Source organism: Podarcis melisellensis, assembly GCF_964234715.1.
Source record: "Podarcis melisellensis genome assembly, chromosome: 10".
Taxonomy (NCBI): domain Eukaryota; kingdom Metazoa; phylum Chordata; class Lepidosauria; order Squamata; family Lacertidae; genus Podarcis; species Podarcis melisellensis.
In genome coordinates, this window is record NC_138542.1 from 4,601,549 (window position 1) to 4,625,831 (window position 24,283).

General features: G+C 41.7%; 2 long non-coding RNA genes across 3 annotated transcripts in view; one reads left to right on the forward strand and one right to left on the reverse strand.

The window, feature by feature from the left end:
* Window positions 1-9,272, forward strand: part of LOC309379073 — a 45,440-nt gene extending 36,168 nt beyond the window's left edge. Inside the window, exons 2-3 of one of the 2 annotated variants that reach the window (XR_014172345.1) lie at window positions 8,186-8,298; window positions 8,944-9,272. This is a non-coding gene — a long non-coding RNA (uncharacterized lncRNA). Of the gene's footprint in view, window positions 1-8,185; window positions 8,299-8,930 lie in introns of both variants that reach the window. The other variant, XR_014172346.1, reaches the window with a different exon arrangement.
* Window positions 1-24,283, reverse strand: part of LOC309379085 — a 267,561-nt gene that overhangs the window by 111,416 nt on the left and 131,862 nt on the right. The gene's annotated exons all lie outside the window — the stretch shown is intronic.

A 24,283-nucleotide genomic window follows, 5' to 3' on the forward strand; every position in this document is an offset into this window, starting at 1 on the left:
GCACGAGGCCCCATTAGTGAAAGCACGCCTCTAGTTAAGAACAGTTTCTGGTTAAGAATGGAACTCCGGAACGAAGTAAGTTCGTAACCAGAGGTACCACTGTACTAGTAAACCTTCCATGCTGACTATGTCCAGGCCAGAGGGATGGGACAGCTCCTACCATACTTTGGGCATGTCACCAAGAATTCCATGCCTGAATAACATAATTAGTAACACTTCCTGTTTTATTGAATCAGACCACTGAGCGTGCACAGTTTTCATTGGGCTGCTTTTTTATTTTATTTTGCAGGAGGTGGAATTGCCATCTTAGGTGGTGGTGGTTTTTAAAAAAGAACAGTTCTTTGTACTTCTGAAAACCTCAGAGTTCATCCAAGCATGCATCCAAACAGAGTTTATCCCAGTGGCCTCGTTTTGGCTCCATTTCTGTTGATACCCTTCAGCTATTTGAGGATGTGGGTAGCCATTCTATCCCCAGGTCTTAAGATCTATGTTGATTTTTAAAAAGTATATCCTGTAAGGTACTACATGAACACTGCCCTCCTTCAAGGGCTGTGGCTTTTAAAAGGCCAAATACAATAAACGGAAATGTTTCAAACCTTGGGCCTTTTGGAATCATCATTGAAATGATGCCCCCATCATATTTCATGCTTAGCTTGACATTACATCAATTCCTTTTATGAGCGATGATACTGTTGTGACATGATGGATGGCCTTCCTGCGGGGAAAATAGTTGCCATGCTGCATCCATCCCTACATTTACATTTTGGTAGATGTGTTCGACAAGGAACAAGGTGCTGTGTATAGCAACCTGGTTTTCCTAGGCTGAACTCTTCATCTTGTTGTTGATGTTTTTCCACCGCAGTTAATTTAATCAAGGTTCATAAATCCTTAGTGCCATATATATATATAGAATAAATATAAAAAGTAGAATAAATATATATATATTTATTCTACTTTCCCCCTTGCTCCTCACGTTTCAGACAGGCCAGCTATTTGAAAAATAGCTGCACTATGAATCGAGAATCCAAGACAGACTCATGTCACAGCAGCAGTGGAAGCGGCTGACATATGAGCTGTCGCCCTTTATCTTAGGTGGCGAAGCTCTTTTTGACATGCATTTGACATTCCTTTACTCAGGTACAAATCCCTATTGCAGGAGGAATGAATTGCACTTATGCTAATGAATCATGTGATTTTAGCAGTGAAGAAGTACTATAATCAAAATCAGTGAAAGACTTGTTCATCTGCTTATGTAGTTTCTTTAGCAAATTATAATCAAAGACTAGTATCAGATTTTCCTGTTTACATGATATTTCCCTGCCCCCATGTCTTCCCTGCCTCCCTATGTGTTAATGTTGCAGCACCCTATTCCCACCCACCCCCCAATATAAAATTCTTTTGTCTCTCTTATATGTCAATCTCAGCCCATCAGGGATGGAATGATGTCACATTTCTGTGTACCAAATCAGGCAATATAAGGATGTCAATGAGGACAATTTAAGCCCATTGAAAAAGCAAGAAAGAGAGAAATAAATCAATGGTTAAACTTTTCACTGGTATTACTGAACATTATCAAAATGCGGGCCACTTCCAAAAATCCCAAAGAATACCATGGTAACTCGGGTTAAGTACTTAATTCGTTCCGGAGGTCCGTTCTTAACCTGAAACTGTTCTTAACCTGAAGCACCACTTTAGCTAATGGGGCCTCCTCCTGCTGCCACGCCGCCGGAGCACGATTTCTGTTTTCATCCTGAAGCAAAGTTCTTAACCTGAGGCACTATTTCTGGGTTAGCGGAGTCTGTAACCTGAAGCATATGTAACCTGAGGTACCACTGTACTCAGTGTTTTTGCTTAATTTTAGCAGACTATTTATAGAACCTTGACTATCACCTTCTCTGCACACAAAATCCATGTGTATTCCCATATTTCAAACTTCGTTTTCAGTAAGACACCATTATAGCAAGACTTCTCTTGAAGTAATTTTTAAAATAATTGGGCATTCAGTGGATTGGCCAGCTGGGTGAAGCAATACAAACAACAAACCTGTTCAGGACAACAAGGATTATGTGAAGGAAATGGTCAATGATGGCTTTATCAATATGGAATTATGACATAGCCAAACACATTTCCTTGCATTCTGGAGATGCATAGGAATCTGTCTTAGGCCTCCACTCAGACTGGCATGGCATGTTGCCACATAATGCATTTACAGTATTTATTTATTCCTTGCTTACTTTATATACCACTTGATTGTATAAATAACTTCAAATCAGTTAACGAAAAGAATAAAACAAGGAAATTAGCAGTAAAAAACAATTTAAAACATTCAAAAAATAATTAAGATCAACAGTAGGCTAAAACCCAGATTAAAACACGTGTCAAAATTCTACATATCTGTGTAGGCTTGCCTAAACAAAAATATTTTTAGCAGTGAAGGAACTGGCCTTATTTCAATAGGCAGGGAGTTCCAAAGTGTTGGTGCTATCACATTAAAAGATCAATTTCTTACCAATGCAGAACAAGTTTCATGTGGCAAGACTGCCAGTTGCACAGACTCAAGCAGTTGAATGGGCATATATGGTTTAAGGCGGTCTTGCACGTAAACTGGTCCCAAGCTGGTCCCATTTGGACGCTAAAATATAGAAGCTTCCTGTGGGCCTTCAGTTGAGAGTTTTTGGCTCCATGGCCAATGGTCAGGGCGGATGGGAATTGTAGCCCAACAACATGAGGAGGGCTTTAGGATCCCAACCCCAGATTTCAGTTGATATCCAATAAAGCTATACTCTGGAAAAGCACATTCCAGTTCATAGATTCCAATTGTCTACTCTACGTATGCCTAACACTGAATATCTCCCACAGAGTTTATGATGCTTCTGGATGAAGTATATAATATACAAATAAAAAATATAGACAAAATTCTGAATCTGGATGGATAAACATAGCTTTAATAGTACCAATAAAGTGAGAACCCATTAGCAAATCCACGATGGCCTGTTTCTTATCTTACTGTGTTAATTATAGCATTTCAGGTTTTATTGTTAAACTATTAATGCTGATATTTTTGGCTCTTTTGTTACATGCCAGAGCTACTTACCACATTCTGGGCAATACTGACGTGCTCTCTCAGTGAAAGGTTTCATTTTTAGTTTAGCTGTCTTCTTTTATGGATGTGCTGCTATGTTTCAGCTGGGTTTTCTAACCACGCTAATTGCAACCAATCTCGGCACATTAATACCTGTCCCTATTGTATATACCATGTATAGCTCTTGTCAGCTGCTTTAATTGCTAATTTGCACACATATTCTCTGAAATACCCCACAGGTAGGGGAAATGAGAGCCTACCAAAAGTCTGGCAGATTTTACTGATCTTTTGAAGCCATATAAAGATTCCATTCACAGTTCCTTGATAATATGGTTTAAAATGTATTGGCAATAAAACAGGTTAGCTTAATTCATTGAAGCAGAGGGGATTAAAAGAGTACATTTCTGGCCCCTGCACTTCAAGGAAAGGTTCCCCTGACGTAATTATATTTTCTGGGAGTACCATGGTGTTATATTTCTCGTCCCCTTTACTTTCCCCATCAAAAACTTTCCTTGCCTTTATTTACACCAAGCTTTTAAAGTACAATTTATTTATTTATTTTAGTACAAACTGAATTATCTACTGTGCCCTAGACTTCTATATTGACAAGCTTTTGGAGCCTGTGGGCATGTTTGGAATTTTGAGAAAGTGCTCTGGCCACAAAATGTCTGCCACGGGGGTCACAACTAAAGCAGAAGAAAAAGAAAGGACTGCAAAATGGAGCAGGCGTTCCCTGTTAAGTATAATTTTTTAATTCACACTGAAATGAAAAATGCCTCTATGGGTTGAACACTGGAATAGTCCAGTGGAGTATAGTAAGCTAGAAGCAGCTCCCCTCATTGAGTTAATGATTAATGTTCTCTGCTCTCTACACATGAGTGTTTAACCTTTGACCATGTGATGAAGGTGTTCAATCGCAAATCTCCATCTTGAAGGGAGTTGCCTCCTTAGTCTTTCTCTGGATGGAGGCTCATCTGCAAGACTTTGGAAAACATTGGTATTATAAGTGTCTTTAAAAGAAGAATAAGTTAGGACAAACAGGACCGGGAACAAAAGGTTGAAGTGTGAAGTACTACAGTTCAGGATTCCGGCCACTCCATTCCTTTCCTACTTTCCTCGGGTTTTCTGTTGCCCGCTCCCTTGCATTCCATGCTCACTGAGCATGCTCGTTCCACTTTGGGCTGTGTTTGTCTTCTCTCTAAGTTTTTATTTATTGTAATTCCATAAATCAGGGTTTCCCTACCACCCAAGCCTGACCTCTTTCTAGAAAAAGAGGTGCCGGAACTCACAGTGAACACTCCACTTGTTCTCTTGTAATGGCAATGGTGCCTACCTGAAAGGGGCCGGAACTGAGTTCTGGTGAGTTCTGGCTGAAAAAAAGCCCTGCTCTTGTGCGTGGGTGGAGTCAGTTTGCCTACATAAGGACCAGCATGTGGAGAACTGGGTCCACTATTAGTCTATAATGATAGGATAGATATGATCAGAGTGAAACAGGTTACTATGGTTTTCTCCTTACCATTACCTGTGTGCCAGAGATCAGCAGCACAGACTGAAGACAATACAAAACTCTATACATTTGTTAAACTTTGTGATATTTACCTTATAGTTTGATTCCATGGTTTCCTTTCACCATTAAATATGTCGTATTTTTCGCTCTATAAGACGCACCAGACCACAAGACGCACCTAGTTTTTGGAAGAGGAAAACAAGAAAAAAAATGTTCTGAATCTCAGAAGCCAGAACAGCAAGAGGGATCGCTGTGCAGTGAAAGCAGAAAATCCCTCTTGTTGTTCTGGCTTCTGGGATAGCTGTGCAGCCTGCATTCGCTCCTTAAGACGCACACACATTTCCCCTTACTTTTTAAGAGGGAAAAAGTGAGTCTTATAGAGCAAAAAATACGGTACTCACTTATATCCGCTATATTAACAGATCCACACCTATTTACATTTCTGATCTTGGTTCCTGTTTATTTCACACACAACTTCATAATTTTTTTTCAACTTCTTATATTTAAGCTATATAGAGTTTCTGTTCTTTAAAAAAACTTTTTGTGCAAAAATAATGAAAACAATTAAAGTTAGAAGTTTCTACCTCAGGTTTAGCATCTTGCTAAATGTATGCAGCTCTGTGACCTGTTTTGCCTTGGCTACCTCGATTACAATTGCCTCTTTATTCACTGAGTTTGGATGGAACCCTCCAAGTTGGCTGGCTCTGGCAGCTTGAATTAGGGGAGCAAGCTTGCAACCATATTGGGCTTTCTTCCTTTTTTCAAAAGCCGTTCCCCAGGGAGTTTTCTGCTTTACTTGAGGAAGCAATCAGTACAGCGAGCCCAGTGAGCAAAGAGAGCTGTGAAAAGCCTTGTGATTATATTTTACTAAATTTAGGGGGCCCATGGGAAATTCTGATCTTGATGGAAGAACTAGGGTTTTGTTGAGGTTGCAGAGGAGGTTGCAGCAAAGGCAAATCTAATTTACCAGGCCCAATTCCAAATCTTAAGCTATGAATGCTGCTATTTTGGATGTCTACTTACCAAAGAGTGGCTTCAAAATTCCTCCGTGCCTTTGCTAAAATCCAAACCCAAAGAAATATAATATATTGTAGGAGACAGAAACTATCCTGTCATCACTGATGCTAAATGGAAAATTTATGCCAATATGATTTCTACTACAGATGGGTAAATATGTCAGCTTTGGTTTTTCGCATCTGCTTACAGACACATTTTTGCAAAGCAATTTCCCATAATAAATAGCCCTTTTGCATGTTATTTTCAGTATACACCAGTGTATAGTGTATGCAGTGGGTGGCGCTGTGATCTAAACCACGGAACCTAGCACTTGCCAATCGGTGGTTTGAATCCCTGCGACGGGATGAGCTCCCATTGTTCTGTCCCAGCTCCTGCCAACCTAGCTGTTCGAAAGCACGTCTCAAAGTGCAAGTAGATAAATAGGTACCGCTCCAGTGGGAAGGTAAACAGTGTTTCTGTGCACTGCTCTGGTTTCGCCAGAAACGGCTTAGTCATGCTGGTGACATGACCTGGAAAAACTGTCTGCGGACAAACGTCGGCTCCCTCGGTCAGTAAAGCGAGATGAGCACCGTGACCCCAGAGTCGTTCGCGACTGGACTTAACTGTCAGGGGTCCTTTACCTTCATACATTCTTAGGCATCCTTTCCATTGCAAAGTTCAGCAAAGTGTGAATTTCAATGGCTAGCTGTGTTTTTGTTCATGTACTGAAGTGTGAATTAGGCGGGTTTGCCTTTAAGTGGAATTTCTCCTCCATCCTACAAAAGGAGTCTGAGTTTCATGGAAAACCCTCTAGGTCATAAAAAGTCAATTAACATTGATAGAATGATTGAATCCAACAGCTGAATGACAAATACTTAAGAAAAGTATAGTTGGTTGATTTGAAACTACATCTTCAGGCCATGCTGCGGGTGAACATAGGCAATTGTTTTTGAAGTGGTAACTTACCACTTACTAAGCTGACTGAACTGTATTGTCATGCCAAGTGGTGGTGGCAGGATTGTTACTCCCTTGGTTCCTCAGGTTTTTAATCTCATGTAAATTGTTAAAGTGTATTTAAACTTGATTGGAATCATAAGATATGGACATCAATGGAAGTCCTGAATAAGGCAAGAGAATGGAGAGAATGGGTAGAAGGGGGCATCAAACCTGAATGAAAGAGAACCAATTCACCCCATTCAAGGTATATGAGTTACATCAACTCAAGGGTATGTTTGCATGCTTGACGGATGCGAAACTCAATGCCACTGCCACTGTGCAACTATTGTCTCCAAATGTCTGTAGGGTCGTTTGCTTCAATACCATGGAAATCAAATACTCTGGAGAAGTCAGATAGGAGGGCAGGGGGAGAGAGGCTCGCTCAGATTTCCTTCCAAGGAGACAATTAGCCTTTCCCAAGTCACTCACCGTTTTGTTTTGTTAACGAAGTATGAGAAGCCTTTATAGACATTCTGAATGATTACAGGGAAGGCATGGGAAGGGGAGGAGGAGGAGGAGACCATGGCAGCTGGCCAAGATGCATTCATTGAATTGGCAAGAGCCCTCCAGACCCATTCATCTGTGCACAGTCCCTTAGAACAGGGATAGGGAAGCTGTGGTTCTCTGCAGATGATGCTGGACCGAAGCTTCCTTCATGGCTGTCCATGAGTCCTGCTGGCTGGGGCTGATGGCTGCCCAACAGCATCTGGGGGTGAGCTCTCCATCCTTGACTTAGAACGCTTGAAAAGAGCTGGAGTTCAGCTGAAATTATTTATGTAGTTTCAGTTTCCTTCTCATTGAAAAACCCATTTGTCATCTAAAATTTTAGTTGCTGGTTTTCAGACCAGCCCAGCACACAACTATGTGGCTTAGAGAGAGCTGTGTAGGTAGGTCCAAGGGAGCATTTTAAAAGGTACCAGAGGCTATAAAGTCCCACAGGACCACAAAACCCCCAGAGAACACACACAGGTTGTGCAAAAATATAATAATAATTAATAATATATATAAAAAATAAATTTTATTTATATCCCGCCCTCTCCAGCCGAAGCCCGGCTCAGGGCGGCTAACAACAATAAAACAGTACAACAGTACAACACAACACAACACTCTAAAATCATTCATTATGAAATTAATTCAAATCAAACCACTTGCAACAATTGGGCCAGAGCTCCACGAAGATTGCCAAAGGAGGGAGTCAGGCTGTGCCCTGGCCAAAGGCCTGGTGGAACAGCTCTGTCTTGCAGGCCCTGTGGAAAGATGTCAAGTCCCGCTAGGTTTCTTCATTTCCTGTTAATCCCCCCATGTAATTGTTGGGATAACTGGTGCGTAAGGCAGGGCTGTAACCAGTCCTAGTCCTGTATATGGAGAAAGACTGGCATGCAAAGCCTGTGATCAGGACCATGCTCAAGATGAAATTTCAAATAACACAGGATAGCCTATGAGCTACCTATTGGCTTGCTCCTCCTTTCTCAAATATTTACATCTTTGTAGATTGCATGAAAATGATCGTCCTACCCTCCCGTTAATCACCTTTGAAAGCAAAGTTTCAGAGTATCTGCTTACCATATCCAGTTGATTATAAGATAAACTGTTTTGTTTTTCAGGTTTTGTTCCTAATGAATGTTTATGGCCAGCCCAATGTTCAAAGCAGAGGTACTTCCTGAAGCCATTTGCAGGAAATGACACTGGAGTCAGCACAACTACTTGTAAGGATGCCGTTTCATATTTGGATGCGTGTGTTCCTCACACCAGGCAGATGGGCAGACTGATCCTATCCTATCCTATCTGTTTGGGGTGTAAATTATTCACAAGATGCAAGCCCTCAGTTGTAATTGGCTTAAATTGGATTTCAGCCATTGTTATTAATCTATGCAAAATAACAGCTGGATGCAGTCAATATGTAATGACATAACATCTATTAATGCAAGTTTATCTTTTTGCAAGGTTCAAAGAGATGGGTGTGTCCCCCCAAGTCCAACAGGAAATAAATCTCCTTAAATCATTATTAATTTGGAGGGAAATCCAAGACCAGGATTCTTGGTCCTGTCACAGCAGAGGCCTAGAAGCATGCACTCTCTGAATGCCCTCTTTGGCTGGGGTATTAGGCTTCAGACCTTATATACTGCTATGAACATACACAGAGTCTAGGATGGCCATATGCCCTACTTGACGTAGGCTGCTAGAAAATGTTCTCCTTTTTGAAGGGCTGCCCAGTCAAAGTCTGGTTTAAGATAAACAAAGATAAGAAGGAAGAACAGGGACAATGAAGTTGCTCTTCAGCTGTTAGTGGGCTGATTGTGCCCAATCTCCTGCACTGTTTAAATGTGTATTCTATTTCTATTTCTATAGCTGAAAGAGAGAGTCTTCTGCCTGAAGTGTCTCCACCCCCATTGTTCAGGCCGGATACTGAGATCCAGCTCTGAGGGCCTTCTGGCGGTTCCCTCACTGTGAAAAGTGAAGTTACTCTTCTTGGCAGTGGTGAACTCCCTGTGGAACATCCTCCCATCAAATGTCAAGGAGATAAAAAGCTATACAACTTTTAGAAGACATCTGAAGGCAGCCTGTATTGGGAGGTTTTTAACGTTTGCTTTTTAATGTTTTTGTATGTGTTGGAATTCACTCAGAGTGGCTGGAGCAAGCCTGCCTGATGGGCAGGGTTAAATAATAAAATTATTATCATTATCATTAAAATGATAGTCCTTATTTCTAAATTTTCATCTCTTCATATAACTTAGCACATGCTAATTTTATGCAAACCAGACCCTCTTTCTGTTGATGCACTTCCTCTTCTGTGTTACATAAGGTAAAGGTAAAGGGACCCCTGACCATTAGGTCCAGTCGCGGACAACTCTGGGGTTGCGGCGCTCATCTCACTTTATTGGCCGAGGGAGCCGGTGTACAGCTTCCAGGTCATGTGGCCAGCATGACTAAGCTGCTTCTGGCAAACCAGAGCAGCGCACGGAAATGCTGTTTACCTTCCTGCTGGAGCGGTAGCTATTTATCTACTTGCACTTTGATGTGCTTTTGAACTTCTAGGTTGGCAGGAGCAGGGACCGAGCAATGGGAGCTCACCCCATCGTGGGGATTCGACCCACCAACCTTCTGATCATCAAGCCCTAGGCTCTGTGGTTTAGACCACAGCGCCACCTGCGTCTCTCTGTGTTACATAAGCAGCCCCTATAAGAAGGGATTTTCTTTCTTGTGGTCCTCAGTCTCCTTGGACGTGGCCACATATAAGAGGTGTTTGCAGACTGCATTCATTGAGCGTACAATCTGTGTATCTGTGTGTACAGAAGCTGAACAACAAGTGTATACTCTTTTCACATATACAATTATATTATTATTATTAGTAGCAGTAGTAGTATTACTATTATGTATTTATATCCCATCTTTTTCCCTTATAGATGAAATAAGAATGGCTAAAAACATAGAAGAATAATTAAGCATAAATAGAATTAAATCTCTCAAATCTATTAAAAACATACAAAAAATCACAACTTATTATTGTATATTTATTTATTTATTTATTTATTTATTTATTTATTTATATTACCGTATATAGACACCCTATTTGACACCATGGACTCCTTTTGGGAAGAAGGGCAAGATATAAAAGCAATGAACAAATAAACAAGTCACATACAGATGTTTTTGTATGAGAGACAGCTTGTACCTGTGTTCAGTGTCAGGGGTCAACAAGCCTATAACCAAACTCTGCTTTAGGCAAAAATGTTAGTGGCAGTTCTGCTATGAATTCTCTACTTCATGTCTTCACAGGCAATATGCCTCTAACAAAGGCATGCAGATCTAATGTCAGATCAGACAGTGATTCCCATTCCATCTGGGGTTGTGTGCATCCTTAAAAGCAAAGGGCTGGTTATGCACTGCAGTCATATATGAAACTTTAAACTTCCACGATACAATTTTATTCCCCACAATTGCACGGCATATTTTCCCCATAAAATATACATAGATACCTATTAATGTGTAGTCCCTGCTAACCTCTGCTTTAAGTGTGTGTGTGGGGGGGGGGAATTCTATTATTCTTGTTTGTAGACAAAATGGGGAACAGATCACAGCTAGCTAGAACAGGAAATTAAAAAGTAGGTGTGATCTCTGATTTATCAGATCTCTTTTAGCTCTCACCCCATACCACTGGTTTTCTTACATTTACACACCTATTTTGTTTGCTCTATTTAATCATTTCATCTTATGTCTCATTCTCCAGAATACCAAAGCTCTAAAAATGTGTTGCTGGGAAAATGTTGGCTTACGTCAATTCATCTTAACTATTGCCCTCATGTTCTTGGGCAAAAGTTGATTCATTTCCCAACTTTCACTTTAGTTTCCTTTAAATATTTTATTGCCCTATTTTTATGGCTCTGGGAATAGCAAAGTGCTGTGTTAGGCTAGGATTACGTATATAGGGTGATGGCCAACATTAGTGATACTTGAGAGTAGCTCAATTTATTTCAGTGGGTCTACTCTGAGATTGACTAATGTAGTCCCTGTTTGTTTCACCACTCTGAAAAAATTGGTGTTATCAGCAAACATGGCCATCTTGCTGTATTTTTGCGTATTGCACCAAAAACTATATATGGATGAAATTTTCTGAAAATATAGATATTACACACTCCCATCTCCTTTATATTGATGAGAAGCAATGTCTTTTCCACATTTTTCACTAAAATACAAACAATTCTCACTTATGGTTTTTTACTACTGATCCAGTCATTAAACAGAAATGCATAAAATATGCTTTGCTTTAATTAACAAACTGGCCTCTTTAGAAACAAGTGGTTTTCACAGTTAGACAGCATTATTTAGGATAATTTAAAATTACTTATTGGTTCATTAACATTTGTAAGAAAGAAGAAAGTGGTTTTCCCATCCTCTGATATATTGAACAATGTTAATATTGTTTTCAAAACATAGAATGGGTGAACTTTTCTGTTGCCCTGATACTGACAGCTTCTGCATGTGTAGCTGGCCTTGGACCAGGTTGCCTGGAGCATTGCTTTCTTCCTATATACCAGCCAGATAACTGTGATCAACTGGGGAAGCTTTCCTGCCTGGCCCATAGGGATGGATGAATATGTCAATTTTAGTCTCTCTCAGTTTCCCAGTCTCCAAATTTCCATAGCCGTTTGTTCTCATCACTCTGCTGGCACAGATCACCCAAATGTATCAGCAGAAGGCTCACTAGTGGTCTCCCCACTACTAACAGAGCCTGGCAAAGTCCCCCAAACAGGGCATTCTGGGGTCAGGGCAAGGCTAAACCAGACCTCTGGGCCTGATCTAGACCTGATCCATTAAGCCTGCACTGGACGTGATTGCTGAGCTAGCCTGAAGCTGCGACAGAGTCAGACCCAATCTGTCTGCCCAACTGGGTTATGATTGCTCTGAAAATCAGGAAGGGATTAGCAGCTATGTCTTTGTGACAATTGCAGTTGTGGGGAAAATCTTACCTGAAGACTACCTCCCACCCAGATCTGTCCCTGTTTCCACGTGGCTATTAAAGGCACAGGAATATCTTTAGTTATTGGCATAGGAAATTCTTATTAGTAGTAAGCATTCTTAACGTCTTTCGGATTCCCATGGATCATGAGTTTGTTAAGAAGACTGGAATGTTAAAAAGTGGTGTCTGCTTATTTAAATAGGTTTCTGCAACCTCAGTATTAAATAATTACACCCTTTAAAAATAATATAAAAAGGAGAATATTAAATCACAGAGCCATCAAGAGGATGAATTATTTTGCCTGTGAAGTTTAGTTGTTGCTGCTGGAATCCTCCTAGGAGAGGTCTGGCATATGCCAGTAATTAATTACAGCTTGGTCCATGCCTTGTTCACACAATACCTAAAAAAATTTGGGAAGGTAAGTGTACATCCATTCCTTGCCCAAATAATTCACGCTGACACCATGTTTCAAATCTCAAAAAAGGCCTATAGGTATCTATAAATTCCAAATGTCCTTTGTCAGAGTTTTAAGACAGATTGCCTTCAGCATGTCTTCTCAACTCCCAACATTTGTGGGCAATCAAGGGCAATACTCATCGTAAGGAGCAATAAAAAGTGATCCCTCATTCAACAACTGATGTAGCATGAAAGTTAAAATGCAATCCAGATTCAGAAAAGACGTTTGCCCCGAAAAATGTTCAAGAATTCCTTAATGATGGGAATGCCCCGAAGGTTGCTTTAAGTGGTTTTGCCTTTGATGTAATGTTGGGGCATGAATGTTTCATCTTTTGCATTATGGATAGAAAACTTGGCCATAAATAGGTCTGTATTATATTTAAGTCAGAGGAGTACAGTACTCTTCTAGGTCCCAGATTGCGTTCCAACAATCCCCACCTATGCTATTTCTATGCAACATTTAGAAATTTCCTTTTCACCCCACCCCTCCTTTGCAAACCATCCATACTGAAAAGCATAGAGAATGCAAAGAGGTGGAATAGGGGCAGGAGGAGAGTGGCAGTCTGTAGGGACAAAAGGAAGGACTCAGGTATATTACTCGATCGAGAAGAATACCTTTCAGGGCCAAGTCAGACTGAATTGGGGGCTGCATTTGCTTATTCACCTTTGCCCATTTGGGTATATCAGGGCAAATCCAACTGGTGCTCTCCAGACATTGGGACCACGGCTCCCATCATCCCTGGCCATGCTGGCCAGGGATGATGGGAGGTAACATGCTGGTGAAGGCTGGTTATCGTCACCATGCAGAAAGTTGGGGATGGTCTATCATGTGTGTTGTAGTTCTAGACGAGGGATGGGGAACCTTGGATTCTTAATTTGCTCTTGGACTGCAACTGCCCTAATCCTTGGTCATTGGCCATGCTGGCGGAGGCTGCTGGGAACCCAGAAACATCTGGAAAGTACCACATTGACTGGTTCCTGAAGGTGTGGGAGTAGTAGAATTCCTCTCCTCCCACCAACAGACCCATTTCAACATAAAGATTAGACCCCAACCCCACACTATATGCATGAATATTACAGACATGTTAATGGCAGTCTTCATCATATTTCATGTTGGCCCTAAATAGCATGAGAAACTAGAAATTAGGGGCTCTGCCTCTTCCAGATTCTGAGTGGAAGGACTAGATCACAAGGTTGCAGTAGAAATCTCAGCTTCTATGCACTACAAAACAGCGGGGAGCAAAATACAGTTCAAATAGTATTGATACTTTCCTGGATGGGGACGATGCACTGTAAGTGTCGTGGTCACTTGCATCTTCTGATCTGCTTGGTCCTGGGTTGCATCAAACTGTACAGGGAGCTAAGGCACTGCCTGGAGTGTCCAAACAGGCTTTGCAATGGGATACCTAGGCGCTTTTATAATAGTCCCACTGTGCTCTCTGCTGCACTTCCATGCCTCCCTTGTGATTTTGCCATTTCCATCTCAGAGGAACCTGTTTCTCCCATTGCTGCAGCCTTGGATCCAAAAAGAAACCAAACAGGGCTCTCTGTCCCTCTGCTCTGTTACAGCCTGACCCCTTTTCTCTGCTAACAATCTCTCAGTGGAAGGAAAGACTCACTCCCATCTGCCATCCAGCACAGAGTATCTGCTTTGTTAATTGCCCATCACCTTCCTTTTGCTTTCCATGATGGCTCTTCTCCCAGGCAATTTCCTGAGCACAAAAAACTGGCTTGGCCTTTATTTTCACATTGCTAAATCCAGCATATGGCAGCCCATCTTAATACTCTGTGCATTGATTAAACTCCAACACCCGTGACACTGAGGAATTTAGGGGAGGATCTGTTATCCAGGAAATTAGAAGAGTCAAGGAGCTCACAAACCCATAACAATGTAGTTCTAAGGATGTGGGGCTGTGCCACTGACACCACTGAGTTTGCAAGGCTTTCCAGTCCTCAATGTCCATGCCTTGAGCATGGATGTGCTCAGCAGGGAAGCTATCTGCAAAGACCTCCAGGGAACCAGGAATCCTGATGGAAAGGATTGCAGCTCCCAGAGAATCCTACATGCACATGTGCACCCTCTACACCCACCCACTCAAGGGTGGACCACGGAAGCTACACCACGCTGTGCCCCCCCTTTAATTGTGTGCTTTCGCACAAGTAATGCATGAAGGGGGTTGATTCTTGCTTGGCTTCTCATTCTGAGTTACTCAGGGACTGTGTTGCTCTTGATCTGCCCATGCCTTTTTACCTACTGACAAGCTTGACAACCCAATAGTTTCACTGACTGACTGTTTCCTGCCTGCTTGCCAGCCCTGACAAAACCAGCAGGAGAACCATCTATTTTTATGTCATTATTTCACCTGTTGGAGCCTCTAACTGTTGATTTCATAACCTGGGAAGGTCTGCAATAACAACTGCCTTAAAGGAATAATACCTCTTAAAATCTCTTTCTCATTGATATCTAGTTGATTGTAGGGTTTTCATACTCTTTTATCTACACTCTTTGCTTCTCATTTCAGGATCCCCTTAACATTTGAACTTGACATAAATTACTTGACAGGCCACTTCCATATATCAGCGGAACCAAAAAGGATGAAAATGCCAAACGGTAATGGGCAAGGCAGTTAAAACCACTTCCCTACATACTATGTCTCTGGATCGGAAGTAACGTTAAAGTTTTATGTCACCATTTTAAATTTTAATCTATCACCAGTGCATCTAGACACATGTTGACATTTTAATGTCTCAGATGACATAGGCGTTTTGTCAAAGTATGGTACCCATTAGCAAAGTATGTTGTGCAGCAATGCACAGAGAGCATCACTGCTTCAGCACAAGAAGGTACAATTCTCCATGCCCTAAAGGTGGCCAAGAGATTGATATTGAGAAACTGGAACAGCAGTGGCGCCTCTTCTCCCACATAGCTAGGATCTGACACATGTAACAAGAGGGAGAAGGGCTGCTGTAGCTCAGTTACATGCAGAATGTCCCCAAGCAGGGCTGGGAGGAGGCCATGTCTGCACTCCTGGAGAGGCACTGCCATATGGACCAATGGTCTGATTTGACCTAAAGCAGCTTCAGGTGTTCCTAAGCTAATCCTACAACCATAGGATCATAGAATCATAGAGTTGGAAGAGACCACAAGGGCCATCGAGTCCAACCCCCTGCCAAGCAGGAAACACCATCAGAGCACTCCTGACATATGGTTGTCAAGCCTCTGCTTAAAGACCTCCAAAGAAGGAGACTCCACCACACTCCTTGGCAGCAAATTCCACTGCCGAACAGCTCTTACTGTCAGGAAGTTCTTCCTAATGTTTAGGTGGAATCTTCTTTCTTGTAGTTTGGATCCATTGATCCGTGTCCGCTTCTCTGGAGCAGCAGAAAACAACCTTTCTCCCTCCTCTATGTGACATCCTTTTATATATTTGAACATGGCTATCATATCACCCCTTAACCTCCTCTTCTCCAGGCTAAACATGCCCAGCTCCCTTAGCCGTTCTTCATAAGGCATCATTTCCAGGCCTTTGACCATTTTGGTTGCCCTCCTCTGGACACGTTCCAGTTTGTCAGTGTCCTTCTTGAACTGTGGTGCCCAGAACTGGACACAGTACTCCAGGTGAGGTCTAACCAGAGCAGAATACAGTGGCACTATTACTTCCCTTGATCTAGATGCTATACTCCTATTGATGCAGCCCAGAATTGCATTGGCTTTTTTAGCTGCCGCGTCACACTGTTGGCTCATGTCAAGTTTGTGGTCAACCAAGACTCCTAGATCCTTTTCACATGTACTGCTCTCAAGCCAGGTGTCACCCATCTTGTATTTGTGCCTCTCCTCTATTTTGCCCAAGTGCAATACTTTACATTTCTCCCTGTTAAAATTCATCTTGTTTGTTTTGGCCCAGTTCTCTAATCTGTCAAGGTCGTTTTGAAGTGTGAACCTTGCCTTTAGAAACTACAGTGTTTTAAAGGAAGGGGATGGAGCCCACACTCTCCTTCAAGGAGCTCAGAATTAGCCAAAAGTAAGGAACTGACTATTTGTTTCCCTGCTTGGCACGGGTATGTTCTTACATTGTAATAGCAAAACATACTCTCTTGATGCTGCTTTAAAAGGGGGGGGGGTGCAGAGCAATGCAACTGATAACAGAAGTGTTAACAGCTGATAACAAAAGATAACATTTAGAATAGCCTTTGAAGGGGTGGCAACAGCAAAACAAACAAAGAATACACAAATCATCCCCCCCCCCATCATGATGGCTTAGAATAAAAATCCAGTAATCAGATCCAGCTCAGTGAATCAAGACCAAAATGCAAAAGCAAACCACTTCCATCAAATTGTCTCCACCTAGAATGCCTGTCTGTGGAAAAGCACCTTTTATCCCATTTGAATTTACTGCTCAAAATGCATTAAAATAGAAGACAATACATCCTGCAAAGCAGTGCTGGCAACAGCCAGACATTTTCCATTTATTACTGCATTTAAACTATGATTCCCAAAAGAGTCTGGAAGGTGAGCTTGTGGCTCAGTTCTGAACCACTCAGAAGTATGTTGTCATGATTAGAAAATCTCTTCTGGAAAGTGCATCTAAACAAGGGCAACCCACCCCCCTTAAGAATGTTTTATTGCCCTGCACATGTGTTCTGAGATTATCAAACCTGGAAATAATAGCTTTTTGCATTGTCAACCCCACCCTGTAATTTCAGGAAAGGTCTGACCGCAGAATTCAACCAGGAGATCTTTATTTGACTGGCCTCTTCCTGAACTACCATCTCAAGGGGAGAACAGAATGAAGAGTCAAATTGAGTTATGTGGTTAAATTCTTTGGTCAGTATCCTGTGCAAAAACTGATTTAACATTTTTGTGTGTGTGTAGTTGCGTTCATAGAAAATGCTGTGAGAGTCCATGTGCCTTGAAGTGCAGGTCTCATCATTGCTGCACATTGCAGGTATACTATCAGTAGCTGGCTTAACTGCATCATGTTCCTCATTCAAAAGCAGTGAGAACAATAGAATACTGTGTGACTCATTTTTGCACATCTTGTATAATACTGAATGTATTGCCCATCAGTTTCTATAATTAGTGACTTCTTTCCTTGAGCTTTTTTGATGGTAAAGACACTTACATGCACAACATGCACTTTTCACAATCACAATCGGACGACTCTGGGGTTGCACGCTCATCTCGCTCTATAGGCTGAGGGAGCTGGCGTTTGTCCGCAGACAGCTTCCATGTCATGTGGCCAGCATGACTAAGCCACTTCTGGTGAACTAGAGCAGCACATTGAAACGGAGCAGTACATATTTGCACTTTGACGTGCTTTTGAACTGCTCAGTGGGCAAGAAGCTGGGACTGAACAACGGGAGCTCACCCCGTCACGGGGATTCGAACTGCCAACCTTCCGCTTGGCAAGCCCAAGAGGCTCAGTGGTTTAGACCACAGCGCCACCTGCATCCCTTTCTTATCTTGTAAGTCTACCCATATGTGTATGGTATGCAAGAATTGCATGCATACAGGATAGTGCTGAACCTAGCTTGTTCTCTAAGTCAGATTTTTGCCCAGAACTTAATTTTAATTTTTCATGGAGGGTCCTATCTTTTCCCTAACTGTTCACAATTGTTCAAGTCTGTTCACAGTAGCTTCCCAGTAGTTTTCCTCATCTGCTGCTGCCTCAGTAGCCATTTCCCCACCAGTTCAAATAATTTCAGCCACTCAGGGAGCATATACTATATGTGAAGCTGTCACCTTGCGATCAGTCAAATTTAGGCATGCACTGATATTATTAATTCCATGAGTGAAAGGATCTTCCTATATTAGTCACTCTGATGGTCCCAGCCAATCAGGGATCACTCATAAGAATTGAGCAGTTTGCCAGTCCTTTCCTAACAATTCCTCAGAAATGTGGAATTTTTAATTCTGAGGAACAGATTTGTGAAACTTTTATGGCCTGGTGCTCATTTGAATTTGGTTTAATGTCATGGAATTCATGTGGGACAGAATCATGGGAACAGGTGGTTCAGCTTTTCTACCCATAGAAAGTGTTCAATCAGATCAAGAGAAACATGAGCAGAATAGCCATTAAGACTATCCCGCAAATGCGTACAAAAAGGGAACATATTTGGGTTTAGTTTCTGATGCAGAACATTTGCACCAGTGTTCTGGTGACGTAAACCAATTTTTCCATGAGCAGAATACACTGTCCCCATATAGACCAACCCATCATGTTTAAACTGCTATTCAGTTACTGCATTAAAAAATAACCCGGTGAATTGGGCCACTGTGGGCATAATAAGGCAGATTAAGGAATTGTGCCTTTCACTGCGCAAAGCGACTTATTTTTCATTGCCCATGGACCTACTCTGGCAAACCTCTCTTTTTTTGACAGCCAGAGGCGACACTCTCCCAAAGTCATCGCAGCACGCCAGGAATGCTTGTGCTGCAGATGCAGAATCAGCTGAATGCCAAACTCTTTTGTTCAGCTGTCAATGCCTTTTGTCCCTGCAAAAATCCTTAGAATACTTTTGGTTTGGGAGAGGCAGGCACTTACATGCTGTTGACTGAAATGATTCACGATCTGATTGAATCCGAAGCCTAAGTGTAACTTTTATGTAAACCAGATTAATTAGTCTGTGCCTGTTAAGTCCCTCAGGCATCAGCTCTTGGATTTAAAGCATCTCAGAAAGGCTGAACTCTGCAGAAATCTAAGAAGGCCTTGACCAAGCCCATCCCGAGAGTATGCAATCCATGGCTCTGATTCATTCACTTGACTCAAGCTCCACTGCTGCACCTGCTGCTCTTTCTGGTCTTTTGAGGGCAGAACCAAACTGTCTGAAGACACATTGCATGCTGATGATTTCAGCATTAACGAAGAGGTCATGTGACCTGAAGAACCTGCATTTGTTAAGTACTGCTGCTGAACAATATTCTCCCTAAGGCACTAAGAACCACGCTCTCAACCCAACACTCCCTTTGCCCTGTTCTATTTCCACAGGCCTTGAGCCAAGAGCGAAACTGAATCTGCTTGCAATGGGGTAGGGATGTTACCATCACTCCAGACCTCACCCCACCACCCGCTATTAAAGCCTTCAATTCTGAGGTCGCATATACCCTCCATAAACATAATACTTAAATCTCCCTTTCTCCACTCCCCTTCTTGTTAACATAGCCTTTTGTTTATGTGCAGTTCAATGGATGATAAAAACAGGAAACCCATTAACTTAAGTAAATAATTCCTTCTTATTTGGATCTACAATTTATACATGGACATAATGTTAGTGCTGAGCTGAAACAGGGAGACACATTTAGCAAATGTTTTGCTTCCCATCAAACAACTCCTTTCCCCCCCAATGATTTTCCCCAGTGGGTGTAAAATTGTTCACAAGGGGAAGCGTTCAGGAGGGGACGGACTACGTCCATGTCGCCAAGGCTGTTGCAGTGATATTTCCTCACCCTGATCCACAGAGGGATCAGGATGAAAGTCAGCCCTGCCTTGAAGGGATCCTGGCAAGGTGTGTTCATTACCCCTCCACTGCTTTCTCTGCTGATGTAACACATCACCTTACTGGGCTCAAGAGCTATGCTGGGTGATGACAGCAGACCTGCACTCCTGGCTGGCAATGAAAAGGCCTGGGCTATTGTCTTAGTTCCACAGGCAATAAGGATGGACACTGTCTTTCTTTCCTCCAGTGAGAGTGTGGACTATTGGAGCCAAAACCACTGCAAGACTGGCCCAGCCATGTCCTCTGCCTCACCTCTCCTCCTTCCTGCCACCAGCTCCAGTTTTAGAAAGTTTATCAAAGGGGAATCTGCTGAAACGTATTGGATATACTATTCTGAATTGGTTTTGTCATTTGATTTGCCAACTATGGTTGAAGTCTACATACTCTCCAACATTTCTCTGATGAAAATAGACGCCCTATTCAGTGATGATGATGATGCCTCACCCATCTGACTGCGTTGCCCCAGTCACTCTGGGCGGCTTCCAGCATATATAAATCATAATAAAACAATAAACATTAAAAACTTCCCTATACAGGGCTGCCTTCAGATATCTTCTAAAGGTTGCATAGTTTCTTATCTCCTTGGCTCAGGGGTTGCATAAGTCCATACCATCCATCATTTCTCTAATGAAAATAGGGATGTCTTCCCATGCCATCCAACATTTGTCTGATGAAAATTGAAACGTCCTAAGGAAAAGCAGGATGTTCCAAGATCAAATCAGAAACTGGGACAGTTTCTGCAAATCCAGGACTATTCCTGAAAAATACTTGGAGGGCCTGAAGTCAGTCTTTGTAGGAATTTGGCTCATTAGATTGATATGGAAAAAGAACACATAACACACACAAATGAGGCTTCTGAGAGGAACACCGCATGCATCTAACCAAGTGGCGCAGTACATTTGCTGACCTTGAAGGTGAAACAATTTAACACTCTTTATTGTTATGTTCAAGCTTATTTTTCAGCCACAAACTGCCACCTGCTTTGGGCCAACAGTACAGAACACAGATAAAATGGTTTGATGCCAAACAACCTCTTTTCGAAGACCCACAATTACTCCTCCGTATGGCCTGCTTAGACACAATCTCCTTAAATCACTTATTGTCTCTTCATTGCTTTTCTGTTATCTCAATAATAACAAGACCACAGTTTTTATCACCTTCGCTAATCTCTCACGAGGACAAGAAGGGAATCTTGTAGCAGGAAGGCATTGGTGATTTAACCAGTTAAGGTTTTTATTAGCTTTTTCCACATTTTAACTGTACTTCCTGATATAAAGCTTTATCTTTCTTTTATCTTGCTTAGAAAAGCCGGCTAATAAAAACCCACCTTAGAACCAATAAGCTTTTCGTAGAACTGCTTGATTGTGGGTGGGGGTGGGGAAGAAGGGAAGGATGTGTAAATTAGGAGTCATGTGAATAGTAGCTGTGAGTAAGAACCACTAGCCCATTGCGCACATTTAATCAGATCTTGTGGAGAATGTCACATAGCCTGCCTACGGAGACAGAATTCTGCATATTCTCTGGCCAATATGCAGGGTCCCCAACAGGACTTGGGGGACCTGTATAGCTAGTTGGAGATTACGCATAATGACCAGAGAATGTGCAAGATATTTCCTGAGGCCCACGGGAGAATTTCTTACTTGGGTGTTAGCATTTTTGTTTTCTGTGAACAGATTATCTGCCTGGCCATAAGGTTGCAATCCTATGAAAGTAAATGCTATCCAAGTGGATAAAGTAGGTATACATAATTTCCAACATACATTTGGAATTTGCTAATTTCCAACATACATTTGGAAAGTTAATAGGATGTTCAAAATCCGTAGACTTTTTTTTACAAGGGTTGTGTGAACCGACCTGCAATTGTGCTGGAATAAGCTGGGCAAATTCTCCTAACCAACCACTTAAAGAGGATTAGAATTCATTCCCAAGATAATATAACTTACGTTGACATGAAATATTAACCAATTTAAGGTTTTAAAAAACCCCACAGATGCATAAAAATATATGATTTATTGACAGATGTTTCCCGTGCAGGAAGGCTAATCTCATTAAGGCAAAAGTTCATGGAAAACAGCCATATCGAGTTGTTATAAAGATACAGTGAAAGGATATGTTAAGTAAATTGTTTGGTTTATCAGCATTCTCTTAGTAAAAAATAAACAAATCCCTAGCCACTCACACTGTCCCTTTAGCAGTAAAAGCAGTCATGACTAAAAGCAAAATCCTGATCACCCACGCTTTACTCCATTTAGAAACCTATAAAACTACTAATGTAGCCAGTTAATGCACTATTTCTTGAGATCAGTCCGTGAAAGATCTCCTTTGCTCACTGATTTAGTTGATAAGACATCCAGGAATATTTTGATATTTGAGTTTTCTGTATAAATGTCAAGTCCCTACTCATTAAATATAATAGCATTTATTGAAATGTCTGAATATATATTCTTAAGGACACATGAAGTCTTAAATGTTGCTTTCTGTATTATATTCATGTAAATTTATTAGCAGGAATTAATTTCTGATGGCTTTCTTATATGGTCTGGAGAAAGACTTGCTCCATTTATTTCCATTCTGCCTGACTTGCTCTCGTTCTTTACAATGGTATTTCTTTTTATAAGAAAATAATACTTTTCTTGTTGTTTTTAAAGGTACCTTTGTATAATTTGTCACAGAATTCAATTGTGGGCAACTTATAAAATGGTTTTTAAAAATCCTTCAGAATATATATATTGGGGGTGGGGGGCCACTGTACAATAAAATCATTTAAACATCATAGAATTATAAAATACAAGATCAAAGAATCAACACTGAATCAAAGCAATTCTTTGAAAACACTTAATAAAACAGAAACATTTCCAGTGGTGGCTGATTTCAGTGGGATCAGTGTTCCAAAGTACTGGTGCCATGTTTGGGTTGGGCGCAGAATATGAATGAACTAGGCAGAATATATATACGCCGCATTCAATCTTCCTCTCCCATGTCTGACGAGACTTTTTCATTCACACCACATCTTTAAGAGGACATATTGCTCATGTTTTGCCGCCTTATTCCTGCCGACTGGTTACCAGAGCACCTGATACGCCTTAAATGAAGCCCAGCTGTAGCAGTTGAGGTGGGGAGGTGAGGAAGTGGGAGCTAATAGCTGCCATTTGTCAGAAAGCTGATGACTGAATCAATCTCAATTTGTCTCCAAATGGGTCCTGTTAGGGAAGACGCAACTCTTCTTCTTTGCTTTAATCAGCACAGACCTTCTCCCTCCGCTCCCCCTCTCTTCTGCGGAAGAAAAGGGAAATCATGTGTTGTCGCTTCCTCATTGAGCATGAATGGTCTGCACTCAACAGCTGAGCCTCCCTCTCACATCTCAACCTCAAAATGTGCTCTTTCGAGGCATGTTGTGCTGTGTGATTTGGACATTCGTGATTAAAGCATTGAAAAGTAAGGAAATCATAGTTGGAACAGAAGAACCTTACTAGAAAGAGAAGTTTATGCTGCTGAGGGCCTTTCCCTTACTAAACACATGTACCTGCTGTAACTATTCAGATTGGTTTGTTTGCTTTTTGTTTGCTGCTCAGATTAATAACACTAATTTATTATTTACACCCCACACATCTAGCTGGGTTTCCCCAGCCACTCTGGGCGGTTCCCACAGAATATTAAAATACAATGATACACACATTATGGCACATTTTATGTTTTTTATTGCTTTTATTATATTTCCAGTTGTTGTACCTCACTTTGGAGACCTTTATACACATATACAAACACAATTCTAGCCTGGCTCCTCAAAGAGCACTATATCCATGCCATGTATTATTGCATTTGGCGCATTATTGTAATGACTGCCTCCCTAAGCACATCTACTCAGAAGTAAAGTAAAGGTAAATGGACCCCTGGCCATTAGGTCCAGTCGTGACCGACACTGGGGTTGTGGCGCTCATCTCGCTTTATTGGCCGAGGGAGCTGGCGTACAGCTTCCGGGTCATGTGGCCAGCATGACTAAGCCACTTGTGGCGAACCAGAGCAGCACACGGAAACGCCGTTTACCTTCCCACCAGAGCAGTACCTATTTATCTACTTGCACTTTGATGTGCTTTCAAACTGCTAGGTTGGCAGGAGCAGGGACCGAGCAACGGGAGCTCACCCCGTCGTGGGGATTCGAACTGCTGACCTTCTGATCAGCAAGTCCTAGGCTCTGTGGTTTAACCCACAGCGCCACCCGTGTCCCTCCCTACTCAGAAGTATATCCTGTTTAATTCAATGGGGCTTAATTCCAGGTAAGTGGGGTTAGAAC